The sequence below is a fragment of the Aotus nancymaae genome, unplaced genomic scaffold (genome assembly GCF_030222135.1).
Source record: "Aotus nancymaae isolate 86718 unplaced genomic scaffold, 86718_ANA_hifiasm-v0.15.2.pri h1tg000010l, whole genome shotgun sequence".
Classification (NCBI taxonomy): domain Eukaryota; kingdom Metazoa; phylum Chordata; class Mammalia; order Primates; family Aotidae; genus Aotus; species Aotus nancymaae.
The window spans coordinates 39449297-39475478 of NW_026988421.1; the positions used below are offsets into that span (position 1 = coordinate 39449297).

The following is a 26182-nucleotide window of genomic DNA, read 5'->3' on the forward strand; positions in this document are numbered from 1 at the left end:
GTTTTGTTTTGTTTTGTCTTCATATTAAAAATGATTTTTTAGGCCTGGTGCAGTGGCCCACCGCGGTAATCCCAGCACTTTGGGAGGTCAAGGTGAGGTGATCGCTTGAGCACAGGAGTTTGAGACCAATCTGGGGAATATAATGAGACCTTTTCTCTACAAAAATCTAAAATTTAGCCAAGCATGATTGGGTGCACCTGTAGTCCCAGCTATCAGGAGACTGAGGTGGGAGGATCACTTGAGTCCAGGATGGGGAGACAGCAGTGAGCTGAGATTGTAACACTTCACTCCAACCTGGGCAACAGAGCAAAATCCTGTCTTAAAAAAAAAATATATAGATAACCATTTTTAGATAATAGGATGCATAACACACCATCCTTAAACTTAGTGATGTAAAACAAGGACATACTCTTGTGATCTGTGGATTGGCTGGACAGTTCTTCTGCTTGCTGTCCTTGGGCCTCACTCATGCAGTTGTAATCAGCAGAGAACTGGCTGTGCTTAGAATAAAGGTAGAAAAACTTTTTCTCCAAAGGGCTAGATATCAAATATTTTATGTTTTGATGGCCATTTGGTCTATGTCACAAATATTCAAGTCTGCCATTACAGCACAAAAGCAACAACAAACAATATGTAAACAATAAAGTGTGACTGTGTACCCATAAAGCTTTGTGGACTCTAAAATTTGAAGTTTATATGATTTTCACAAATCACAACATATTATTATTCTTTAATTTTTCTAACCATTTAAATTGTTAAAAAAAAAAAAAAAAAAGTTATTTTTGCAGGCCATACAAAAATAGGCAGTGGCCCAAATCTGGCTGCTAGTTTAGAAGGTCCAAGGTAGTCTCACTCACAGGCCTGGCATTTGCTGCTGGCTGGGGCACCCTGGTTCCCCTCCACAAGGACTTTCATCCTCCAGAAGGCTGAATTGGCTTTGTTCTGGCACTTTCTGGGCAGCATTCCAAGAAGTGGAAGGTAGAGGCAGCAAGACTCCTAAGGCTGGCTCCAGACCTCACTCAGCATCCCCACTGCTCCATTTTAGTCAGAGTGAGTCACGAGTCCTGCCCAGACTCAAGGATTGAGGGAACTGACTCCACCTTGTGATGAGATGAGCTGTGAAATATTGTGGCTGAGTTTTTCAGTCTACCACAGTGAGTAATTGTCATGAGTTGAATGGTGTCTCCCCTTCATATTTTGAAGTCCTCAGCTCCAGTACCTCTGTTTTTGAAAGCAGAGTTGTAACAGATGTGATTAGTTAAGATGAAGTCGCACTAGACTGTGGTGGGCCCTAATCCAATATGACTAGTGTCCTTATTCAAAGGGGAAATTTGGACACAGACACACACACAAGGAGAACACCATGTGACCCCAAAGACAGAGATCGGGGTGATGCATCTGCAAGCCGAGGAATGCCAAAGATTGCCAGTTCCTTAGTTTGCTGGGACTGCAGTAAGAAAGTATAGCTGTCCCTTGGTATTATTGGGGGATTGGTTCTAGGAACTCCCTCAGATACCAAAATTCATGGATGTACAATCTCTTATAGAAATGATGCAGTATTTGCATATAATTTACATGTATCCTCCTGTATATTTTAAATTATCTCTAGATTATTTATAATAACTAATATAATGTAAATGCCATGTAAATAGAGTTATACTACATTATTTAGGGAATAATGACCAAAAAAAGTCTATACATGTTCAGTACAGACACAACCATCAGATTTTTTTCTGAATATTTTTGATCTGTGGTTGTTTAAACCCCCTGATATGGAGGGCTGACTGTACCACAATCTGGGTACTTAAATAACAGAAATTTATTTTCTCACAGTTCTGGAAGCTAGATGTCTGAGATAAAGGTGTCAATGTGGTTTGTTCCTTCTGAGGGCTGTGAGAGAAAGATTTGTTTCAGGCCTTTCTACTTGGTTTGTGGATGGCTTGTTTTCTTCTTGTGTCTTTACATCATCTTTCTTCTGTATGAGCCTGTATTTAAGCTTCTCTTTCTTGTAAGGACACCATTCATATTGGATTAGAGTTCACCGTAATGACCTCATTTTGACTTGATTAACTCTGTAAAGATCTTTTCTCCAAATGAAGTCTTATTCTGAGGTTTGTAGAGACCCATAATAGCTAGGAAACTACCAGGAACGAGGAGAAGGCATAGAACAGATTCTTCCTTACTGTCCTCAAAAGGAACCAACCATGCTTATGTCTTGATCTTAGACTTCTAGCCTCCTGGCTGTAAGAAAATTAATTTCTGTTATGTAAATACCCTGTTTATGGTACTTTGTTGTGGTGACCCTAGCAAATTATATTGTAAACATAAGTAAAAAGGCAATTTTTCAAGAACTGAAACTGTAACTGGAAATCAACAAAAGGTTTTACCACATTGACAATTTGAAGTTTAGCACCCAGATGTCACTATTCAAATCTGTTAACAGATAAAATTATTAACAGATAAAAATATTCCAAAAGCCAACTTGAGAGATTTTACATGTGTTACTTACAAATACTAAGGGTTAAGAATCTTCACATGTCATACTTTTCCAAAATAGAAATTCACACAATAATATTCTTGAGTTTAATTTATGTTCTTACACAAACATGAAAATACAAGTGGAAACTGACAGTCAAAAACCAAAATGTTTGGGGATTAAAAAGGGACTTTGGGACTTAAATGGAAAACGTAAAAGTATAAAATCCCTAGAAGAAAATCTAGGCAATACCATTCAGGACGTAGACATGGGCAAAAATCTCAAGACAAAAATGCCAAAAGCAATAGCAATGCAAGCAAAAATTGACAAATGGGACCTAATTAATCTAAAGAACTTCTGCACAGCAAAATAAGCTATCATCAAATGAACAGACAACCTACAGAACGGGAGAAAAATTTTGTAATCTATCCATCTGACAAAAGTCTAAAATCCAAAGTCTACAAGGAGCTTCAGCAAATTTACAAGTAAAAACAAGAACAAATAAACCCATTAAAAAGTGGTCAAAGAACAAGAACAGACACTTCTCATGCAAAGACGTTTATGCAGCCAAAAAACATGAAAAAAAGCTCAACGTCACTGATCATTAGAGGAATGTAAATCAAAACCACAATGAGATACCACCTCATGCCAGTCAGAATGGCTATTATCAAAAAGTTAAGAAACAACAGATGCTGATGAAGCTGCAGAGAAAAAGGAACGCTTTTACATAGTTTAGTGGGAGTGTAAATTAGTTCAACCATTGTAAAAGACAGTGTGGTGATTCCTCAAAGATCTAGAAGCAGAAATACCATTTGACCAAGCAATTCCATTACTGGGTATATACTCAAAGGAATGTAAATCATTCTATTATAAAGACACATGCACACATATGTTCACTGCAGCACCATTCACAAGAGCAAAGACATAGAATCAACCTAAATGCCCATCAATAATAGACTAAATAAATAAAATGTGGTACATATACACCATAGATTACTATGCAGCCATAAAAAGGAATGAGATCATGTCCTTTGCAGGGACATGGATGGAGCTGGAAGCCATTATTCTCAGCAAACTAACACAGGAACAGAAAACCAAACACCACATGTTCTCACTTATAAGCGGGAGCTGAACGATGAGAACACGTGGACACAAAGAGGGAAACAACACACACTGGGCCTGTCGGGGTGGAATAGAGCATCAGGAAGAATAGCTAATATCTAAGTGAAGGGGTGATATGTGCAGCAAACCACCATGGCACATATTTAGCTATGTAACAAACCAACTCATCCTGCATATGTACTCCGGAACTTAAAATAAAAATTAAAGTAAAAAAAGAAAGAGGAGGAAAAGAGGAGGCTTTTGGTAACACCAATCCAACTTTATTTAATAGCTGAAAAAAAAGTGGTGTTTAAAGGATTTATGGCAGGGTGCAGTGGCTCACACTTGTAATCCCAGCACTTTGGGAGGCTGAGGTGGGTAGATCACGAGGTCAAGATATCAAGACTATCCTGGCCAACATGGTGAAAACCCGTCTCTACTAAAAATACAAAAATTAGCTGGGCATGGTGGCATGTGCCTGTAGTCCCAGCTACTTGGGAGGCTGAGGCAGGAGAATTGCTAGAACCAGGGAGGTGAAGGTTGTAGTGAGCCAAGATCACACCACTGCACTCTAGCCTGGTGACAGAGCGAGACTCCATCTCAAAAAAAAAAGGATTTGTGATTTAACTAAAGCCAGGAAGTCAGACATAGTGGTAGGTGATTTACTGGGACCCAGGATAGGTAAATACTGTGATCTTATTACCCTTAACCTAATGCTCTTTCAACTAGCTTCTCACCTTTTTAATTCAACCCAGAAAAGTAATTCTGTATATTTTCATTTCAATTTAGGGTTCATAAAGATTTTTTATATATCTATTTTCATCTTAGCTCTGAGTACTAGGATTTGTTTTCTCAATTTTGTAGATGAGAAAATTGAAGATCAAGGTCACTCAACATAATCAATTTAAGTGACAAAGTTTCCACCTGGGTCTTCAGATTCCAAACTCAGTCTGCTTCCTGCTACATTTCTGCAGCCTCTCTAATATTGAACAAAATCATCTCAGAACTTAAAGCCGATTGGACCACAGAATCGGGTAAATCAGATCTTGCATTAAGTTGTGAAACCAAAGCTTCACTATAAAAGCTCAATGTGAGTATCCTTTTTAAAAAATTAAAAAAAATAAAAGCAATCTTGTGCTTTGTTTGAAAAAAACAAACAAAATACAATCTTCAAATTTCTGCCATGGATATGATGAGAGGTGTGTGAACTCTCATTTCACAGCATGAAAAGGCAGCTATGATGGAGAATACCCCTCGCCAGGTGGGGTTATCAAATATTTTGTGTTTACTTGGCAGGCCAGTGTTACCCACTGTTGTCATAGTGTTGCCTTTTCAAAACTGTGAGATAGCACCAGTGGGTTTACTCCTCAGTTTACCAGAGTGCTCCAGGACTCAAGGGCTCCAGCTAAGCCAGGACCATCAGTGTTTCCTCACTTCTCCTAAGAGCACTATAGAGCTGGGTTTGGTGAAGAGCATGGTGTAGAAACTAGCAGACCTGACTTTGAATTCTGGTTCTTCCACTCGTTAGCTGGAAGGACATTGTCTAGTTATTTATCTCTGTGAGCCTCAGGTTCCTCATCTATAAAGTGGGAGTGGTAACAGAGGTACTACCACTGTACTCAGCACGTATTATTAATCTAAAGCATATGAGTAACTGGAAGGCCTACCTAAATCATTAAAGCAATGGGAGGAAGAGCACTGGACAGTGGTAGTCGGAGCTCATTCTTCCACCACTTTGTACACATCCCAGACCATTTTTATTTTGGAAATTGTTAACATAACGTATCCTTGTTACCAGCTAAAGGATCATGTTCTCCTTTCTGTTTTGACTTCTAGGGAGCCAAAATTGGTAGCCTGACCATAATGGCATTGTAGGACTGAAAGTCCTGTGTATTTTTGACCTAATGTCTCCTTTTCCTTGGTTGTTATTCTATTCAGTTTATATTTCTTCTGGGTCTGGTTTTCATTCTCCGTTTTGTTAAATGGCTTCTTATTAGCTGTTTTAAATCCATTGTGGGACAAAATCAAGTATGTAACTGGGTTATGGAGGAATCTCAACTTGTTGGAGGACAGACATGAAACGTTTTAATTTCTTTCACTAGCTGCTCCCAAGTCCCAGTTATACACCATCGAATCATCCTTTATGCTTTAACAACATCTTAGGTGTAATTAACATCTTTCATAACGTTTGCTTCACTTTCAGCATTTAAAATGTAGTCTGGCTGGGCGAAGTGGCTCATGCTTATAATCCCAGCACTTTGGGAGACTGAGGTGGGAGGATTGCTTGAGCCCAGGAGTTTGAGACCAGCCTGGGCAATATAAGAAGATTCCATCTCTACAAAAAAAAAAAAAAAAAAAATTAGCCCATGGTGGCAGGTAGATGCCATATAGTCCCAGCTACTCAGGAGACTGAGGTGGGAGTATTGCTTGAGCCTGGGAGGTTATGGCTATAGTGAGCTGTGATTGTGCCATTGCACTTTCTGGATGACAGAGTGAGAGCCTGTCTCAAAAAAAGAAAAAGAAAGAGAAAGATCTGGTGCCGTACAAAACTACAATCTCCTATGTCGTTCAAAGCCTCTCCACTCCTCAGGGCTCCCACTCCTTCACTGTTGGGGTAGGGAAGAGGGAGGGAGAAATAATAAACTTGTTTTGAATGGCTGCTGAGGAGCCAGCACACTCTAGGCAATGTCCATGCCCCCAGTGAGACAAAGTTCATGCAGCAGTTCTTTGGAGAACCTTAAAGGCCCCTTCCCTTCCCTTGCTGCCTAACTCCCTAACCAGAAGATCCAACTCCAGCCTCACCTGGTCTGCTCCCCTGCTCCCCCTCCACCTCTGCTCCACAGGGGCCCGGTGTGCAACATCGTCTTGTTGTAGGGCATCTTCACCAAGAGACAACCCTCTTGGGTAGGATAATAGCCAGATGGCTCAAGCCACCTCCCTGCGATGTCCTACATCCAACAATTCCATGGGAAGCACATGCTTACTGTCAGGCCCAGTGGTAGGTGTGCAGCTGCTGCACCACCGCTTCCCACCTCTACGTCTCTCCAAGTCTCTGATGCTGATGCAGAAGAGCAAGTCTGCTGTGGATATCCAGCCATGGGAATGATGACCGTCTCTTAGACTCCCCTTCTTCTCCCTGTCTTTTTTTTTTTTTTTATAGTGGGCAGTGCTCCTCAGCAGGGGTAACACCATCTCCTAGGGACATTTTGGAAATATGTGGAGTTGTTATATGTGGAGCCGTTACAGTTGTCACCATGATTGGGGGAATCTTCCAATACTTAATGGGCTAGGGATTCCAGACATCCTGCAATGCACAAGACAATTGTACACAGAGAAGAACCATCTCACATCTCACATCTGCACATCTTTCTGGTATCCTGCCAGACATTTTATAATGATCTAGGACTAGAACTGAGTTCCATTTTACATAAAAAGCATAAGGTATTTTTGTTTAGCTTTAATATACATTGAATTTTGCAGAAACATAACTGCCATGTAAATCAAGGGACAATTATACTGTACCGGTTACTTCTGGAAACTTACCAAAGACTGTTCACCATTGGAGCAATCACATCACTGATGGCAAGGCCAGTTGTGCTGGTTCACATGCCAATATGTCAGTCTGCGGCCGGGCGCGGTGGCTCAAGCCTGTAATCCCAGCACTTTGGGAGGCCGAGGCGGGTGGATCATAAGGTCAAGAGATCGAGACCATCCTGGTCAACATGGTGAAACCCCGGCTCTACTAAAAATACAAAAATTAGCTGGGCATGGTGGTGCGTGCCTGTAATCCCAGCTACTCAGGAGGCTGAGGCAGGAGAATTGCCTGAACCCAGGAGGTGGAGGTTGCGGTGAGCCGAGATCGCGCCATTGCACTCCAGCCTGGGTAACAAGAGCGAAACTCCGTCTCAAAAAAAAAAAAAAAAAAAAGTCAGTCTGCATTTTATCTGTTCAGTTGGCAAAGAGTCTATGTATAAAAACAAATTTACTTATTTACCCCTTGTTTCAATATGTATAAAGACAAAGTGTTGATGATATTCAACTTTGTATTGGCTTACTTTCTTTTCAAGGCAAACTTACTCATTACAAGCAGGCCCAAACCACTGATGACTTCGTTATGTCTTCTAGAGTTGTGGTGCCCCAGGAAACACATATTATTTTAATAACTTACCTCTCCTTTTTTAATATTATTTCTGTAAAATTAGGGATTATATTGGCTTTGGAAGAAATTTATATGCACATAAAATTTTTTAATATGAAGTGTTACTGTCTATCCATTACATTCAATTTGCAAATTGGCATTGCATGATGTTTGTCATTAAATGAAGACCTGCAGTCCAATGTGTTTGATAGTCATTGATATAGACTGAGAAGGGAGGGTGACAGGGGTGGTTAAGGGGCTTCCACTTGGCCACTTCTACCATCTCTTCCTTGTGGTACAATTTTGGCCCCAAATCTTACCGTGTGTGGATGCTGTCTTTGTTTTTTAGCTATAGGTCCCAGATACCAAAACTAGGGCAAGAAGACAAGTACCACACAACATCTTGTTATAGATATAAATTATTGACAACATTTGTTATTCTTAACGTGTTGGTGATTTGGGAGAGGATATTGGGAATATGAGATAGAAAGGTGCTGTTTTCCCTCTCACAAATTCCAGTTCTGTTCCTTTTCACTTTGTAACAGATTGGTCACCAGGCCTATCTTATTACTTTCTTTGGTCCAGGTACATTCAGTCCAATTCAGTTTACTCCAATTCAGTTTACTCCAATTCCAATTTGGTCAGAATCAATTCCATCAGCATGAATGCCAAGCCTATGTGAAGTAAGATGCCAGGCTTCTACATGAATGAACAAGACTGTGTTATCAGCTGACCTTGGCTAGTTTACAGTCTTGTGGGAGAGATGGGGTAGAATAAAACTCCTTCTCAAAAGCAGGAGGATTAGCCCAGGACAGGGGTGGGAGAGGTCGGTGTTAGCGATGGTGAGAGTGAGGGAAGGAGAGAGAAGGGCAGGTGTCTTGGGAAGCCTGAGCAGTCTCAAGTGGCAGCCACCTCTTGTGCCAATCCCAGCTTTCTCTGTCCTTTCTGGAAACAGCCCCCATTTAGTTTAAACTAAATTTAAATTTAGTTTAAGGTCAGTCACTCCTCATGCTGGTGTCAGTGCAGACATGCTTAATCAACAGTGACACTTTTTTTCTCTCTCCTTTTCTTTTGCTAAATTCTCTTTTGGAGACAGGGTCTTGCTCTGCTGCCCAGCCTGGAGTGCAGCAGTGCTTTTACAGCTCTCTGCAGCCTCCAACTCCTGGGCTCAAGCGATCCTCCCACCTCAGCCTCCTGAGTAGCTGGGACTACAGACATGTGCCACCATGCCTGCCTAATTTTAAATTTTTGTAGAGATACAGTCTCATCATGTGGCACAGGCTGGTCATGAGCTCCTGAACTCAAGCAGTCCTCCAGCCTCAGATTCCCAAAGTGCTGAGATTATAGATGTGAGCCACCGTGTCTGGCCTGTGACACCTTTTCTTGCTGAGTCTTAATACATCCCGGGACTATTTTTTCCGAAATAACACCACTGTCCAGTCATGATCAATCAGCCAGGGTTGGCCCAGGAGCAGGAGCTCAAGGAGTACTGAACAAGGAGTCGAACCCAAGTCTTGGCTCTGTCAGTTACCAGTTATGAGACCTTAACACTTAACCGACTCGGGTGTTAGTCTCTTTCTCTGTTAAAATGGAAACAATAAGCTCTAAGTCACAGAGTTTTAGAAAAGATCATCTGAGATCACAGATATCAGACTTTGCAAATGGTATAGGGCTAAACCAATCTAAATAGTTCTTGCTACTCTGTGGTCTCTGTAACATTCTGTGCAGAATTTACTATACAGACTTAATGTACAGGCCCAGGGGAGGGTAAGCAGGCTACCCATCTAAGACGTTTGTTGCTGCTTTTCTGCCAGTTTTCAGAATTGATTTTCTCTCTCTAGTTGGAGTCACAGTAGCAAGCCTGGCCATGAGACAGGTATCTGAAAACACAGACTATAAGGTCAGCTGACTTGGGTTTGAATCCCAGATCTCTTCCTTCCTAGCTGTGTGATTTTCAACAAATCGCTTTAACACATCAGGCTCAGTTTCTTCATCTGTGATATGGGGGGAAATAATAAATTTGCATTAAAGAGCTACTGGGAGATTTAAATGAGCACATCGAACGTTTATCCCAAGGCTTTCCATGTAGTAAGTGCTCAATAAATGGTAACAAATAGATCGGGTTAAAGGAAAAGTTCAATTACGGTGTTTAGAATTTGTCCTGGGCAGAAAGTTTTATACCCTACATAACCTTTCCACAAGATTTTTAGACCTTTCCTAATAATTTCATAAGCCATGAATTTAAGGGAAAGGATCTCTACTTTTCCGACTTAGGCTCCCCTACACAATAAAGCATGCAAAAAGGAAACATTGAAAAATCGAGCTGAACCCTTGCCATTCTGCTCTCTAGACTGTCTCTCTGCTGTGCAGTTACAGCTGCCTTCTGTGACCAAAGTTGTTACTGCCCATTCTGAAGATTTTCTGTAGTTCTAGAAGAATTCAGTAAAGAATGAATTCCCTAGAAGTCCATGGAGGAATGCTTGATTAATCAAAGCTCTTTAATAAAAAAGTTATTTCCCCATAGGTTGGTTGAAAGTTTCTCAGCCAGTCTTTTGCTCAAGCATAACCCTGGAAAAATACTTCTCAGGTGGGTTAAATCTCAGACAAACAAAATTATCCTTTATCCTGTATTCTAAAGAATGAGAAATTGTAGTATTCTAGAAAGTTCCTAGCATTAGCCACAGAAGGAAATTATAGGAATTCTTGACATTTCAGAACTTCGATGTGGCAATTTCTTTGAACATTCTTTTAAAAGGAGTTTTTTTTTTTTAAGACATTTCAATAGTTTCATTGTTATACCTGAGCTTTCCTTATCCAGAGGACTTGCTCTAATTATCTGAATGATACTAAGGAAAATGGTTTCCCTTCCAGTAAGGGCACAGCAAAGTGATCATAACAGAGACAAGAATGTAAATTGCTGTGGGATGGAAAATGGACAGTATTGTAACAAGTGACAGCTGACAGCAGAGATCCTTTGCTGCCTTTTATGAACAGGACTCTGGCTGAATCACTCTGTCTCTTCCTGACCTTAAGTGTCCGGATATAAGGTGGGCCAGTGTTTGTGACAGCTCTGTTTCCCAACGACTGTGCTGGGAGTGAGCATTGCCTGGCTGCCATGATCTCGACTCCGACTGAAACCCATGATTATATTTGGGCTTCCTTAATCCTCACTCCATCAACAGAAAATGCATCACAGCAGCAAGGACAGCACCCACTGCCAGAGTAGAGGGAAAACAAAAGGAAGGGATGGAGATGGAGAGAAAAAGAAAGAAGGGCAGACAGCCGGAGACAGACTGGGAGAAATACAGACTGGGAGAAATGGAGAGATACGCAGAGAGACAAGACCTACCTACTGTCAGACACAAAGGAGATGAAACAGAGGCAGACAGCTAGACAGACCAGAGAGAGAAGGAAGTGAAGAGAGAATACCAGCAATAAAGAGGGAGAGATAGAAAGACCACAGAGTAATTATCTATCTATCTATCTATCTATCTATCTATCTATCTATCTATCTTCTATCATTCTATTATCTATCATCTAGCTAGCTAGCAATCATCTATTGTCTATCTATCTGTCTGTCTGTCATCTGTCTGTCTGCCTGTCTGTATTAGTTAATTTTCATGCTACTGATAAAAATATACCCGAGACTGGGAGGAAAAAGAAGTTTAATTGGACGTACAGTTTCACATGGCTGGGGAGGTCTCATAATCATGGCGGAGGGTGAAAGGCACTTGTTACATGGTGGCAGCAAGAAGGAAGAAGAGAAGGTGAAAACTCCTAATAAATCCATCAGATCTAATGAGACTTATTCACTATCACTAGAACAACATGGGAAAGACTGGCCCCCATGATTCAACTACCTCCCGCTGGGTCCCTTCCACAACACATGGGAATTCTGGGAGATACAATTCAAGTTAAGATTTGAATGGGGACACAGCCAAACCATATCACTATCTATCTATCTATCTATCTATCTATCTATCTATCTATCTATCTATCTATCTATGTCTCTCTGTCTGTCTATCTATGTATCATCTATTATCTATCATCTATCTATCTATTTTCTATCTACCCATTTAGATATAGATAAATATATGTGTGTACATGTGTGTCTACTCAACCCATTCACACACCAAAAAACTTGCTGGCCAATGACCTAGTAGGGTCTCCACTCTGCATTCCCCCAGAGTTTGAAGAGATCTTTAATATTTAAAAAATGCTGGATTAGCACTTAGTAGTTTTAGATTTTTCTTTAATATCAACTCAGATTATGGAAAAGATATTTCAAAACCCAGGTTCTCAGTCCATTCCTTCTCTGTCATCTAAAACCTGGTACATATGAGTTGAAATGAAATGAAATGCATTTGCTTAGAATGTAGAATGTAAGGTACTAGTAAGCTCAGCTGCAACAACTTCCTTTCAAGAACAGGGATCATGCCTCAGTATATTTGACAGAATATATCAGAAAAAAGCCCTCTTTGCTTGAGAAATTATTATCCAGCACTTCTAGCCAATTCCTTGTGTCTAATCTAGACTTTTCAGAATTTAAAAATGCTAGATTATTACTTAGTAGTTTTAGGTTTTTCTTTACTATCAACTCAAATTATGAGAAAGCTATTTCAAAACCCAGGTTCCCAGTCCATTCCTTCCCTGTCATTGGCTTTCCTGACCCCTTCGCTCCACTAACCCAATCCCTACTAACTGAGTGCTTTAGAGTGCTTTAGTACCTTACTTTTGTGTGTTTTTTTTTTGAAACAGTCTCACTCTGTCTCCCAGGCTAGAATGCAGTACCTCCATCCGATCCTAGCTCACCATCACTTTGAACTCCTGGGCTCAAGTGATCCTCCCACCTTAGCACCTCAAGTAGCTTGGACTACAGGCATGCACCACCGTACTCAGCTAATATTTTATTTTATTTTATTTTCATAAAGGTGAGGTTTTGCTATGTTCGTCTTGAACTCCTGGCCTCAAAGGATCCTCCAGCTCTACTTCCCAAAGCTCCAAGATTACATGTGCAAGCCACTGCACCTGGCCAGCACTTTACTTTTGCAAGAAATTTTATCTTACCTGTGAGAAGCTATAAGTTGAATCCTCACTGTCTTGCCTAAAACATGGTAGATGTGAGTTGAAATGAAGTAACTGGTTTTATTTCTGTCTTTATTTCCATTTCTGGCAGGAAAGGGTTCAATTTTTGGCACAAATTCCTTTCCTGGATGCATGCCCACAGTCCTGGAAGAGCTTAGCTATCATTCCCCCAAAGTTTGATTGATTTGTTATTTTCTGATGCTGGAATGAGTTTGTTAGAGGAAATTTATGAACACGTTACCCTAACTGGCAAGAGCCTTGAGTGTGGAGGATTTCCTGAAGAGACACTCCAAGAGCCTTTTGTGGCTTTTTGTTTCTCCTTAGGATGTGGTATGATTTTTATGGTCTATTTGTTATAATGTTTCCCTGACGTAAAATACTCATACAGCATAAATAACCTCTCCCTAAAATACTTAGAATCTTTCCAATCTGGAAGTCTGAGCTTAAGCTCCCTACTTTAAATACACTGCAGACAAATTATCCACTGGAAGAGACAGTAAGTTCCTATCAGGCCAAAACAGTACTTTTTACCATATTTACCCATTCTTAGCATGCCTAAGTACACAGATTTGGTATGTAGATATTTTGATGCTATGTTGTTTATCGCACAAAAATTATTAGTATAACTTCTTGTTGGGTTGTGTCTTTTGTTGGGGTCCGTGAGATCAGCACGTCTGCCGGGGGTCTCTTGACCAGCAAGAGGGTCCTAATACCTGGAAGAGAGAATGCGCGGAAGAAAAGAGAGATAGAGAAAAATGGATCTGGAGGTCTGATAAGAGCTATGCTCAGATCAGCGATTTATTCTTTGTGCACAGATGCTTATATACATTTTTTCATACAGTGACTGACGTAGGTCCCATTACAAAAGTTTTATCAGGAGGGAACAGAAAATTACAAAGTAAGTATGGGAGGGGGTAGCATATAGGTTTATCTAAAGATCGCTGAACCCAAAACAAACAAAAGATTCTAATCCTATTAAGATTCTTATCTTCTTATCAATGACTACAGTTACAGTAAATAACATCAAGGCGAGCGATAATTTGAGGGGTAGCATTTTTTTTAGGTAACATGTGAGTGATCACGGGATTTAGTGAATGCAGGTAGACAGAGTCATAAAACCAGCCCAGAATGGGAACTTCAAGAGACAATACAATACTCGTAAATAGTCACGCAGGCCTCACCCAGACATGCCATTAGCTCAGTGGATCAAGAATAGGCTTCTGCAAACTCAGGCCTCTATCACTTTCTTCTTTTTTCCTCAGCTCGACTGCCCTCAGCATGGGGAGAATATGTCCGGGCTCTAACTCCGTCATGGCGGAGACACGGAGGGGTCTCTATGCTGATGGAGCGATCTCCATAGTCTTTCAGTCTTCTTTGTCCAATTTAGTGCTTTTTGCTTTGAATTTGATTTTGTCTGGTACTAATAATTGTCCCTTCTGCATATTCTGGTAGCATTTACGTGGTATCTCTTTGTCTATCCCTTTATTTTCAACCTTCCAGTGTCATCCTGGTATATCTCTTATAAATGGCATAGATTTTTATTGTTTGTATTGTTTTATATCCTCTAAAGAGTATCTTTCTAAGAAAATTCTTTTTTTTTCATTTTTCTGTCATTTTTAGGGTTCTAGTTTCTCCCCTCCCCCCAAAAAAAATACCATCTTAACAATTTTAAGTGTATAATTCAATTGTATTAAATGCATTCATCGTGGTTTTTGGTTTTGGTTTATTTCACTTAGCATAACGCCCTTAAGGTTCATCCATGTTGTAGCATATGTCAGCATTTCCTTCCTTTTTAAAGCTGAATAATATTCCATTGTGTGTAAATATCACATTTTGCTTGTTCATTCATCTATCAATGAACACTTGGGTTGCTTCCACACTTTGGCTATTGTGAATAATGGTGCTATGAACATGTGCAAATATCTGTTCAAGACTCTGCTTTCAATTCTTTTGGGTATATACCCAGAATTGGAATTGTTGGATTTTAAGAATATCTGTCTTTCAAAAGAGGCATTTAACTCATTTATATTTATTGATTTGGGTATATTACAGCTCTCTTTCCTATTTTATACTTATTTACTTACTGATATGTTCAGCAAATATTTTCTCCACATTTTTATTCTTTCTTAGATGGAGGGTCTTTGCAAATTACAGATGAATTGTGGTTGTAACCATGATGATGATGAATAACAGAAGTACATTTTTTGGTATCAAGTCTTGAAGAAATGATACTTGTCTTTAAGTTAACAGTGTCAGAAGTTGGTAAAGCTTCTTGGTACTGATTACCAATGGGGTCACGCTTAGTTGTGATGGCGTTTAACTGCAACAAAGGTGTTGTGGACTTGGAGTCGTTCTTGACTTTGAATTGGCAACCCTCCCCCCAACACACACACACACACACACACACACACACACACACACACTTGCTATGATACCTTGACTATTAAACCTCTATGCTCACTGGTTTCTTCATTTGTATAAATACCAGACTGATTGAAGGGATTCACTGGAGCAACATGGGAAAGCTCCTTCCACAATTCTAGGCTTATTGCAGCCTCCTAACAATGTCTACATAAAAATAACACATCTCTCTTGGTTTGTGGTTTGTTTCCTTTTCAGAACTGGGGTCTGGTTGGTATGCAGGAAAAGAAGGCATGTGAGCTATGTTATCTGCTTGTCATCACAAGAGGAACAAAGTGGCAGGCCATGGATTGAAGCACATCCGGAGCATTGGGGTGGGCCTTGGAATTCCACAGTGAAGACTCCTAGATAAGGAAATGCCAAGGGTGGGGGCTGCTGAATAGCATGGGCTTCCGCTGGCCAGCCACAAGGTTCTTTTGGGAAGGCAGATGAGGAGGGAATGTGGCTTCCAGAGTCACCAAATAAGGAAGGACATCATCTTTCTCCACTTCATCCAAGTGTGAATGTCAGCAACCAGAGTCACTTACTCCACACCATCTCACTACCCACTAAATGTGATATTGGAAGGACCTAGGAAAAGCACTGAGCAAAGTGGTACAGTCAGGAAATGCTTATGGACAAATCAAACATTACTTTAATTTTTCAATATGATTTCTAACCTCTATTTTTTTTTTCCTTTTCCTTCTTTTATCATACACAATTATTCTAGGAAAGAGGACAGCTGTCTTTTGAAGGCAGGAATTGCTTTAAACATCCCCAAGTTCTTGTGACCACAGCCCCCACCTCCCCAGTGCAATTTGTCCAGGGTGATGGTTCTGATCTGTAACTAACCCAAACTGACTCCTTGGGGAGCCATTCAGTTGTGCCTCCAGAAGCCATTTCCTTGCCAAACATTCCTTTTCAGGGAGAGGACCTTTTCATCCCCTGGTAAACAATCCCCAGCCCGCACAGAGCAGAGAAGGGTGCCTGTCCCTCTTCTCATTCTCCACTTAGTCCCGAGCTGATTCCAACCCCAGAGGCGTCAGTCTGCTCTATAAATTCCTTTGTGAAACCTGAGAGCCTTGGCTCTGAAGGAGAGCAAAGATCTTGGAGGGGTTACAGTTCCCCTCCTCCCTAAAAGGTCTGCTTGTGTTGGCAGCAAAAGAGTATGTTTTTGCAAACAGGCTCTTCCCTTTTTTATGTGAATTCGGTTTAGAAGCACTGCCAGACTCCTTCTCAGTGGGAGAAGTAAGATCACCTCCCTTGCAGGTCTGCACAGGAAAAAGATGACATGCCTGGGGGGATTCTTCTAGTTAAGAGTCTGAGCCTCTTTCTCAACCAGTCACTATTAGAAGGGGCATGGTTGCCAGGAGACAGGGAGAGCTAACCAGCCCTCAGCCCTGAGGTGCAGAGGTTGGGTCAGCCAGCTCTTTAGTCTCTATCACTGTGGTTTTTAAAACAGGAGAATGGAAAGGAGAAAGGTAGGAGGGAAGGAAGGAAGAGAGGAAGAGAAGAATGAAGGGAGGGAGGAAACAAAGAGGAAGGAAAGAAGAAAAGAGACACTGAAAAAAGTGAGAAAAGAAAGATAAAAAGAAAAAAGAGGAGAAAAGAAAAAACCTTCAGTTCATTTGGCCTTCAGCTGGATCATGACCTCGCACAGCCACCCTGGAACCCTCCTCCTTCTCCATCAGCCTCCCAGGGCATTCGTGCTTTATTCATATTTTAGCCATTTCTTAATATACATGTTTCCTTAACCCTGGAATTTGGAAATGAGATAATAAATTATCAACTACTAGAATCTTAGAAAACTCATCTTTTTAAAAACAGTATATTATTTTGGTGCTATTAAAGAAAATCAAATGAAGAAAGAAAACAGCTCTTGCCTAACTGGAAAACTTTCAATTTCACCATTTGCATCATAATATTAAGTGGGATCTAATGGATCTCACGATCCCTGAGGTTTCATATATATTGAAACTTTCCCCTGAATACATGGGATGGCTGAACCAGTGCGAGCTGACGGATGTCTACATTGTTATGCTCTCATCAGAAACATCTCCGTGCTATTTCCGAATCGATCATAGCAGGTGGGGACATGGGTAAGACATTCTGGCTGAGTGAGTCTTCTCTACCTAATCTTCTGCCCAGCTGCCAGCACCAAAAGCGGGTGCAGCTGAGAGGGCACTGCCCACAGAAGCCTTATTCTGTAGCATTCCTGTGGCTCTAGGGAAGCCTCTGAAAAACGCTGATGTCAGGGTGCTGTGCCAGCAGACTTGCCCACTCCTTGGCTTCTGTCCCTTCCTGCCCCCCAACCCCAAGCTGGGGCCACCTCCTTTTTTGTTTTGCATTTAAACACATATTTGTTGAGTGCCTACTATGTGCCGGGGACTGCTCTTAGCGCTTGGTGTACATCAGTGGGAGAAACAAACGTTTCTTGCTTCATGGAACTTACATGCTAGGGTGTCTATTTTACTAAAATGTTTTATTCATATTTAAATTTTGAAATATACAGAAAGTTGAATAAATAGTAGAATGAGCGCCATCACCTAGATTCACCAATTGTTAATATTTTGTCTTTCTCTCTTTCTACACACACACATGCTTCTTTTGCTGGACCGTTTGAAAGCATGATACATCATTACTAAATACTTCAGAATACATTTCCTAACAATAAGGACATTCTCCTAATTACCACAAAACCATGATCATGCCTAAGAACACCATCACTAAGTTAATAATATTATCTAAAATACCATCCATACTTCTCCAGTTGTCCCTAAAATATATTTTACAGCTTTTGTGTTTTAAATTACTTGGATCCCACCAAGGTTCATGCTCTTTCATCTCTTCTAGTCAAAGTGAGAACAATTCCTCACTTCTTTTTTGTTTTGTTTTTCTAGTCGTTTACCTTTTTGAAGAGCCCAAGATAGTTGCCTTGTTGAATGTCCTACATTCTGGATTTGTCTGAAATTGGATTCAGGGTAAAATTTATGGTAAGAACACAAGTGTGTACAGTATGATGTGTACGGTATTTCTTGTTGCAACACTTCAGGAAATGGATAATGTCAGGTTGTCCCATAGGAACAAACTAAACAAACATGTTGAATGAGTAAAATAATATATATGTATATAACCTCTTCAGGTGTCATTTGCTCCAATGTGTATAATTACAGAACTGGACTAGACAATTTGAAAGCCCTTTTAATGGTCCAAAAGCCTATGTTCTGAAGAGCTTCACAATACCCAGTTATGCAAAGTGTTTTGATCCAGTGGATGAAGGTAGTTCAAGTAAAATTTCAATGGCAGTAATTTTACCTTTTAGCTTTTTTCCCTTTGACTAGCAAAGTCATCGTAAAAAGTGCTCAATACATGTTTTTGGTGATGATTATTCCTGAAGCGAGAATTAGACAAATAGACTAAAATGCCCAGTTTTAAATAAGCCATAAGAAACTGTGTTGCCATAAGATTTTAAACATAAGGATAATGACAAAGGGAGGTTTCTGTTTTTAAAAGCAAGAGGGTCCTACCTGCCTAAATCTGGCGCTTCCTGGCCAGGTCATTAACACACTCAATGATGACTTAGTGTGTTACTGGCCTTAAATTTCTCTGATTCCTAAAGAATCCATAGTTAAGATGTTCTGTGGCATTTTGCTTTTATTAGGAAACTTCAAACTACACCAAGAAAATATTTTTTCAATACTTCTTGAAGTCAGAAATTGCATTTTAAAAATAATTCTCCTCTGCTTTAATAAATGGCTAAAAAGGTTAATGGATTTTCTTTCTATGTTTGCAGTCACAGAAGCACTTATCTCTCATCCCAAGTGGATGTCCTATGTAATTGAGTGTGAAGTAATTCCAAAGTTGCATCAAAATCTTTTCAGACGTTACTATGACAATCAAACTTCCTTTTAAAAATGCAAACTCTCCATCATTCCACCAACCATTGAGTGAAATTTCATCTCATGAAGTAAATTTGGCTTTTCAGAAAGTTGAGGGGTGGGAGGGGAACCATTATGCATTCGCATTTTAACTGATCCTCCCACCCACACCCATTCTTCTTGAGGTTGTAATAGACAGGCCAGTTGTCCTTATCACAGTCCCAGAATGTTGATTTTTAGAGGCTCTGCCTTCCTAAGGTTCTGGGAATCAGTGTAGGGGCCTAAACAAGAACCCATTGTTTGGAGAAATAAGAATGTAATGGAAAGTCACTGACAGCCCTTCCTGGCCACTTATCACTCCCTTTTCTATAGGACAGATGCCAGCCTAGGCAAGAGCTTGGGCAGGGATTCTCAGAAGAGAAAGAAAGAGGACGAGGCCTTATAAAAAGTCTCTGCAGTCTTAGAAGGTTTGGAGAGGCACATTCAAAATTGCCATTACTTTTATTTCATCTTGACCCCAAGTTGATCTTCTTGAAATTTCTATCCATGTAACAGAGCGTATGAGATTTTTATGTTTATCAAATGGGGGGATGTCTTAAAAATAGTGGAAATACCCTGGGCTAGTGAAAGCTTTATGGCCCATTTCCTCCTTTAGCGACATTGGAGAATCAACTTTACTGTCTGCACGTGATGCCGCAGTTAGGAATGTTTATTTCTACCTTTTGATTCAGTGATTTTGAGACCTCAATGAAACTTTAGGTCCCTAGAAATCATTTTGTTCAAAGCTCTCCTTTTATAACTTCAGGATTTGAGATGATAAGAGGTGAGAGGAACTTGCTCAAGTGAACATGGGGCAAAGCCAGGATTTAGAGGCAAGCTTCCTGTTTCCTCATCTCAGACCCGCAAAACTACTGTCTCACCTCACTCTTCTTGGTTTGTGGCAGAAGCAGCATGTTATATTGTCTGTAGTTTTTCTTCAGTACTTCAGTAAAATCGTGTGAATGCCATGAGGGCAGAGGCCTTTGTCTCTTGAGAGCATTAGTATACCTCAGCTCTAGAAAAGTGCCTGACACAAAGTAGAGCTAAATAAATATTAAATAAGTAGGCCAGGTGCAGTAGCTGTGCCTGTAATCCTAGCACTTTGGGAGGCTGAGGCGGGAGGATCACTTGAGGCTAGGAGTTCAAGACCAGACTGGCCAACACAGAGAAACCCCATCTCTAATAAAAATACAAAACTTAGCTGGGTGTGGTGGCGGGCACCTGTAGTCCCAGCTGCTCAGGAGGCCGAGGCAGGAGAATTGCTTGAACCTGTGAGGCAGAAGTTGCAGTGAGCTGAGATCATGCCACTGCACTTCAGCCTGGGCAACAGAGTAAGACTCTGTCTCAAATAAATAAATTAAATAAGAATAAATATTAAAAGATTAAATTGTATGTGTACATTTCCCATGGTCTTAGCATAGGCAGAGTCTTCGACAATCAAAATTCTGAGACCAGAATAACAATAGCTTGACTTTCCATCACAACTTTGAGAAAATACACATGTACTTACTTATTCATTTCATTCTACACCCTCGAGCGGTATTCTCAACGCTGGGTGGAAATTAGAATCAGCTGGAAAACTTTAAAAAATACGAGTTCTTTGGAACCTTTGTATTTCGTGTACTGGAGGTGAAGCCTGAGCATCAGCTTTTTTTTTTTATTATTATTTGAGATGGAGTCTCACTCTGTCTCCAGGCTGGAGTGCAGTGGCCGATCTCAGCTCACTATAATCTCCATCTCCTGTGTTCAAGTGGTTCTCCTGCCTCAGCCTCCCAAGTAGCTGGGACTACGGGTGCGTACCACCACACCCAGCTTATTTATTTATTTATTTATTAAGTAGAGATGGGGTTTCACTTTGTTGGCCAGGATGGTCTCAATCTCCTGACCTCGTGATCTGCCTGCCTCAGCCTCCCAAAGTGCTGGGAATTCAGGTGTCAGCCACCACGCCCAGCCGGCATCAGCATTTTCTAATTGCTTCCCAGAGGATTCTCAGATGCATCCAGTTTAGAGAACCACTGCTCTAAGAAATGTAAGTTCACACCTGAGAAGCCCTAACTATGTGATTACAGCTGTTGGGGTTAGTTAGCATTTGAAAGACGTTAATGAGCTGCTCCCACTCCAAAGGAGGTAATCCTAAGCACTTTACCTATCTTTACCTTTGAGTAGTATTGAAGGATTAATGGTTAATTAGCATTAGAAATGTTACTAATTATTTCTCATTGAAAGGAGAATTTGAAATATGTGCTTTGGCTAGAAAAGAATATGAGTCCTGCTGGGTCTCAGCTAAATATTTATTTAGCCTCACTATGCGTCACTCACTTTTCTATGCTCTTGGAGTCCTAGGCCTATCGTGAGTGCTAGGACTCTACCATATCTTGTGTTAGGCCATATGTGGAGGAGTCTAATCATCTTGAGTAGACTAGAAAATTAGCTGAAATCTGCTGCAAGAATGTGGTTGTGGTTTCATTTGCTTCAAATGAACGTTTTTCTTTCTTTCTGTTTTTTAACAAAAAAACATAGAGACAGGGTCTCGCTATGTTGCCCAGGCTGGTCTTGAACTCCTAGGGTCAAGTGATCCTCCTGCCTTGGCTTCCCAAAGTGCTGAGGTTACAGGCATGAGCCACAGTGCCTACCTAGCCAAGTGAATCTCTTATGCTGGACGCTGTCCAAAGGCCTAAATGGACAGAAGGCTGGGCTTCATGAGTTTACTGAATAGTCCCTCTGGCCCTTTGTGCCTATTGGCTGACATGAGTTCATATGTGTGGCAGAATTTGCACTGAGACATTATTTACTCTAACAAGGCACCTGCTGTAAGGTATAGAGGTGAGACCTACGGCATTTACCTACCTCTAATGTCAGGAGGCCGCCGATATCCGTGAAAAGTAACCTACTGTGGCAGCCCAACTGTGTTAGGGCAGTTTGTGTGTGCTTTCTATCCAGAGCCCTGGGCAGAAGAACTTTAGTCTTAACTCTGCCTTTTGAGAGATGAAGGCAGGTGCCACAATCCTGTTGAAAATGTCTCCAGTACTTTCCTGGTTTTCAAATACAGGTGATTCCATTCCTGGCAGGGAAGGGAAAACAATAATGAATCTTATTTGCTTCACTTTTATGTCCTCCCTTTGGCATTTTCGAACGTGTAACTGAGCCATGGCTTGCCGGTCAGGCTAAGTCAGCCACTTCTCTGGGCCAAGGAAGGTGAGTAACAGCTGTGACTGGGAAGGCTATTAAAAGGGATGGCAAAATGAGCACTTGTAAGTTTCACAGTGGAACAAGGAAACCTCCACGTCAGAATCTGGCTACAGTCCTTGGAGTACTTCCTTTTAGCATCAAGGTGGGTGTTCTAAGGACAAGGAGTGTTAATAACAATAAAATTTTATGAGCTATAAAATGCTTTTGTAGAAAATAAAAATGCCCATTTTAAAAAACACCCTACATGTCCACAAATAAGAAAGTGGTTAATTAAGAAATGGTATGTCCATACATGGAAATTCATGCAGTTGTTTAAAATAACAAGATAGATTTGTTTGTGTTGATAGAAGACGATCTCCAAGATACTGTCACTGAGTGAAAAATAATCAAGTATCAAAATCAAATCGGCAGTGAGATCTCAACTAAGCAACATTCTCTGTTATGTTAATTTTAATTTTAATTTTCAGCAATAATGTGTCTATTACTTATATAGTTAAAATATATGAAGATGACGCCTATAATCCCAGCACTTTGGGAGGCCAAGGCAGGTGAATCACAAGGATAAGAGATCAAGACCATCTTGGCCAACATGGCGAAACCCAGTCTCTACTAAAAATACAAAACTTAGCTGGGCATGGTGGTGCATGCCTGTAGTCCCAACTACTTGGGAGGCTGAGGCAGGAGAATCACTTGAATCCAGAAGGCAGAGGTTGCAGTGAGCCGAGATCGTACCACTGCACTCCAGCCTGGTGATAGAGCAAGACTCTCTCAAAAAAGGAGGAGGAGGAGGAGGAGGAGCAGGAGGAGAAGGAGAAGCGGGGAGTGGGGGTGGGGGAAGGAGAAGAAGAATGAAAAGGTGAAGTAGAATGTCTTGAACTTCATATTTTATACAGAAAGATAAAATTGCCCTTGGAGCTGAGCTATGGATCCGAGTGGCATCCAAGCACCTATTTCAATCTCTAGGAGACAGCAGTAAGTGTACTTTAGGTGCTACTTCTCTGCTTCTCACTTTCTCCAGCTATAAACATGGTCATAATTCTGGTCACATGTCATTTCACCCATGGAAATGCATAAATCCTGAGGGCAGTGAGAAAAGGCTCATGGAGTGACACTGGAGAAGCTCAGGGATGCTTAGATAATGTCCAGTTTGAGGCTATGATAAAGCCAAATACACAAATATCAGAATTTACACCACAGGTGAACTTTTATGGGAGGGATGCTCCTGAAAAACAAATGGTAGAAAACTCTCCTCCAGGGGAGTTTTGTTCTCAATTTTGTTGAATAAGAATGATTTGAAAATACACTGTTGTTTTTTGTTGTCTTGTTAGAGAGCTAAATGTGCCCAGAATCTCTTTTCAAAAAGCAGATTCTCTCATGTTTTTTCTTTATTTGTCGTCATATTCTTTTTACATCTTGACCACTTATCCTCAAGTTGTACTTCTCATGTTTTATAATGACAAATTGGATCAACATGGGAAAAGGTTGAACCAGCGGTGATTTCACCAGCCCTGACATCCTTGCATCCACCAGCTTGCTCCTTCAAGTTCAGCCTATTCCGTCAACTCATCTTCAAGTGTCATCCTCAGTAAAGTTTTCTTCAAGACTTCCTGGAGCCTCTCAATAGAATCAGCTAGGTTTCAGGGGATAATTAAATGACTAGAGAAAGAAAAGGGCTTGATAAGCCTCCCGGCCCACTTTCACTTGCATTCTTTGAGGTGATTGAAACAGCAAAGAGCCTTTTAATCTGTTTTGGTTGCATCCTGAGTGAGACCAAGTGAGACTCGCCCTAGGAAATCTGTTCTGGGCTCAGTGATCGTCCGCTTCTATTGGATGGAATCAAAACGCTTCAGTCTAGCATTCACCAACTAGCTGTGCATCTACAGCAAGTTACTTAGTGTTTCTGTGCCTCAGCATCCTTTCTGTAATATGAGAGCACTAGTTTTGCTCCAACTTTGAGGACATGGACAGCTCTGGGATTTCATATCCAAGACCCTTAAACATTCCACAATCCTTCCCCAAAGATTTATCCTAATACTTCCCTCAGTTTGGATCAGGCCTGGAACAAAAAGTATAAGAAATGGTAGGAAAAGTGTCCATGACTACTTCTGACTTAGATGAACAGACCAATGAAAATAGTAATGGCTCTGCTTGCTTCAGCAGGACATATACTAAAATAGAAGCTCTACAAAGAAAATTAACATGGCCCCGTGCAAGAATGACACACAAATTTGTGAAATATTTCATATATTATAAATAAATAATAAACAAAGAAAAACATCCAAAAGAAAATAGTGATAGCTGTGTCTATCTCAAAGAAAAGCCCAGGAGATTTCCTCTAATTAACTCCCTTTTAGGATAGAACATTAGGAGACCAGAACATATGATACAGGAGGTACTGGGAAGGTTCCTCTTTGTTAGTGTTTTGTCTTGGGGTTGGGAGTCGGTGTCTTCTGAAAGTTCTATAAATACCATCCACTGGCTGAGCATTCAAGGCGGAAGAGGAGAATGACAGCCACATTTGTTGACTGCGTGAGTTTGGGGGAGAAATAGACACACAAAGGTCAAACATAATGTCATAATTAACATTCCCCTCCATTCACAATTTCCTTCTCCCATTCTTCTCTTCTTCCTTTTACTGAAAAAAAAAATGGTACGATTTTAAATAGCTTAAGGATAGTAAACCCAGTTTCTCCTGGAACTATAAAAAGACCCCAGTGTTTTAACATAATTTACATCTCAGAGATTAGATACCAGAAATAGAGACCTTTTTCAACCCTTCCTGAAGCACAGTGCATCATCCCTCTGGCCATGTGTCTCAAATCTTAATGCATCAGAATCATTTGGGTGCTTTGAAATTCAAGATGATGCATGGGAGTTACCATAAATTGACTCAGAATCCCCTGGAGTGGGGCCCAGGGATCTGTATTTCTGACAAGCTCCCACAGGTGATTCCTTTCTCTATAGCATTTGAGAACTTCAGCTTAATGGCATAATCAGAGTCCTGCCATTGCTATACATATATATATATGTAGTATTTTTAGTAGAGATAGGGTTTTGTCATGTCGCCCAGGCTAGTCTTGAACTCTTAAGCTCAAATAATCTGCCTGTCTCTGCCTCCCAAAGTTGGGATTACAGGTGAGAGCCACTGTGCCCAGCCAATAGCTGATCTCATATACTCTATTTATTGACCACTCTGATCCATTTTGAAGAAAAAATGCTCCAGTTATTATGCTGTTTTAGAACACGGTAAGCATGTCATGTGCTAATTATGGCCAGTGACATCATAAAATAAAAGTGCATTACCGAATGCTTTCAATTTCTTATAATGATGGTAAGGTGGCATGTCATGGGGCCTTTTTAGCCCTAGACATCACTCCAAAGAATTCCAAACAGATATAGACAAGTGCCCTTAGGACCCAGATCTCTTCCTTTCAGGCTGTTTACCCAGGGAATAGGATGTCCTGAGGCAAGCTTCCCCCAAGTGAAGTGTTGATAAGTCTGCTTATCAGAAGGACATTACTGGGGGTGTGATATGTAGGGCATCTACATTTTCATGATAGGTAGTCATATGAAAGCTGACAAAGAAAAAAAAGGGCAGTGATGTGGTGCAATGTCAACAGACAGCTGTCCCCTGCCTCTTGACAAATAGGATGACTTGCATTGCTGAGCGGTGTGATCACCACCAAAGGAATGGCCCTCTCATATTTCTTCCTGATTCACATATTCAGCGGGGTTAGCTTGTCCTCCCCTCCCTCTTCAGCTTCCCAGACACTAAGTCTGGAATGAAAATTCACCTGCCTCTGAGTTGGCAGGGGTGTTACTTGGGTTCCCAGGTTGGAAGATTATCTCACCCAGCCCCAGCTATATAAGCTGACC

The 26182-nt window shown here is 40.8% G+C and overlaps 1 non-coding gene across 1 annotated transcript; it reads left to right on the forward strand.

The window, feature by feature from the left end:
• Positions 1 to 24452: 24452 nt before the first annotated feature.
• LOC135274064 (U6 spliceosomal RNA) lies at positions 24453 to 24556 on the forward strand. Its single transcript, XR_010341877.1, has one exon. It is a non-coding gene; the product is annotated as a U6 spliceosomal RNA (small nuclear RNA).
• Positions 24557 to 26182: the final 1626 nt, after the last annotated feature.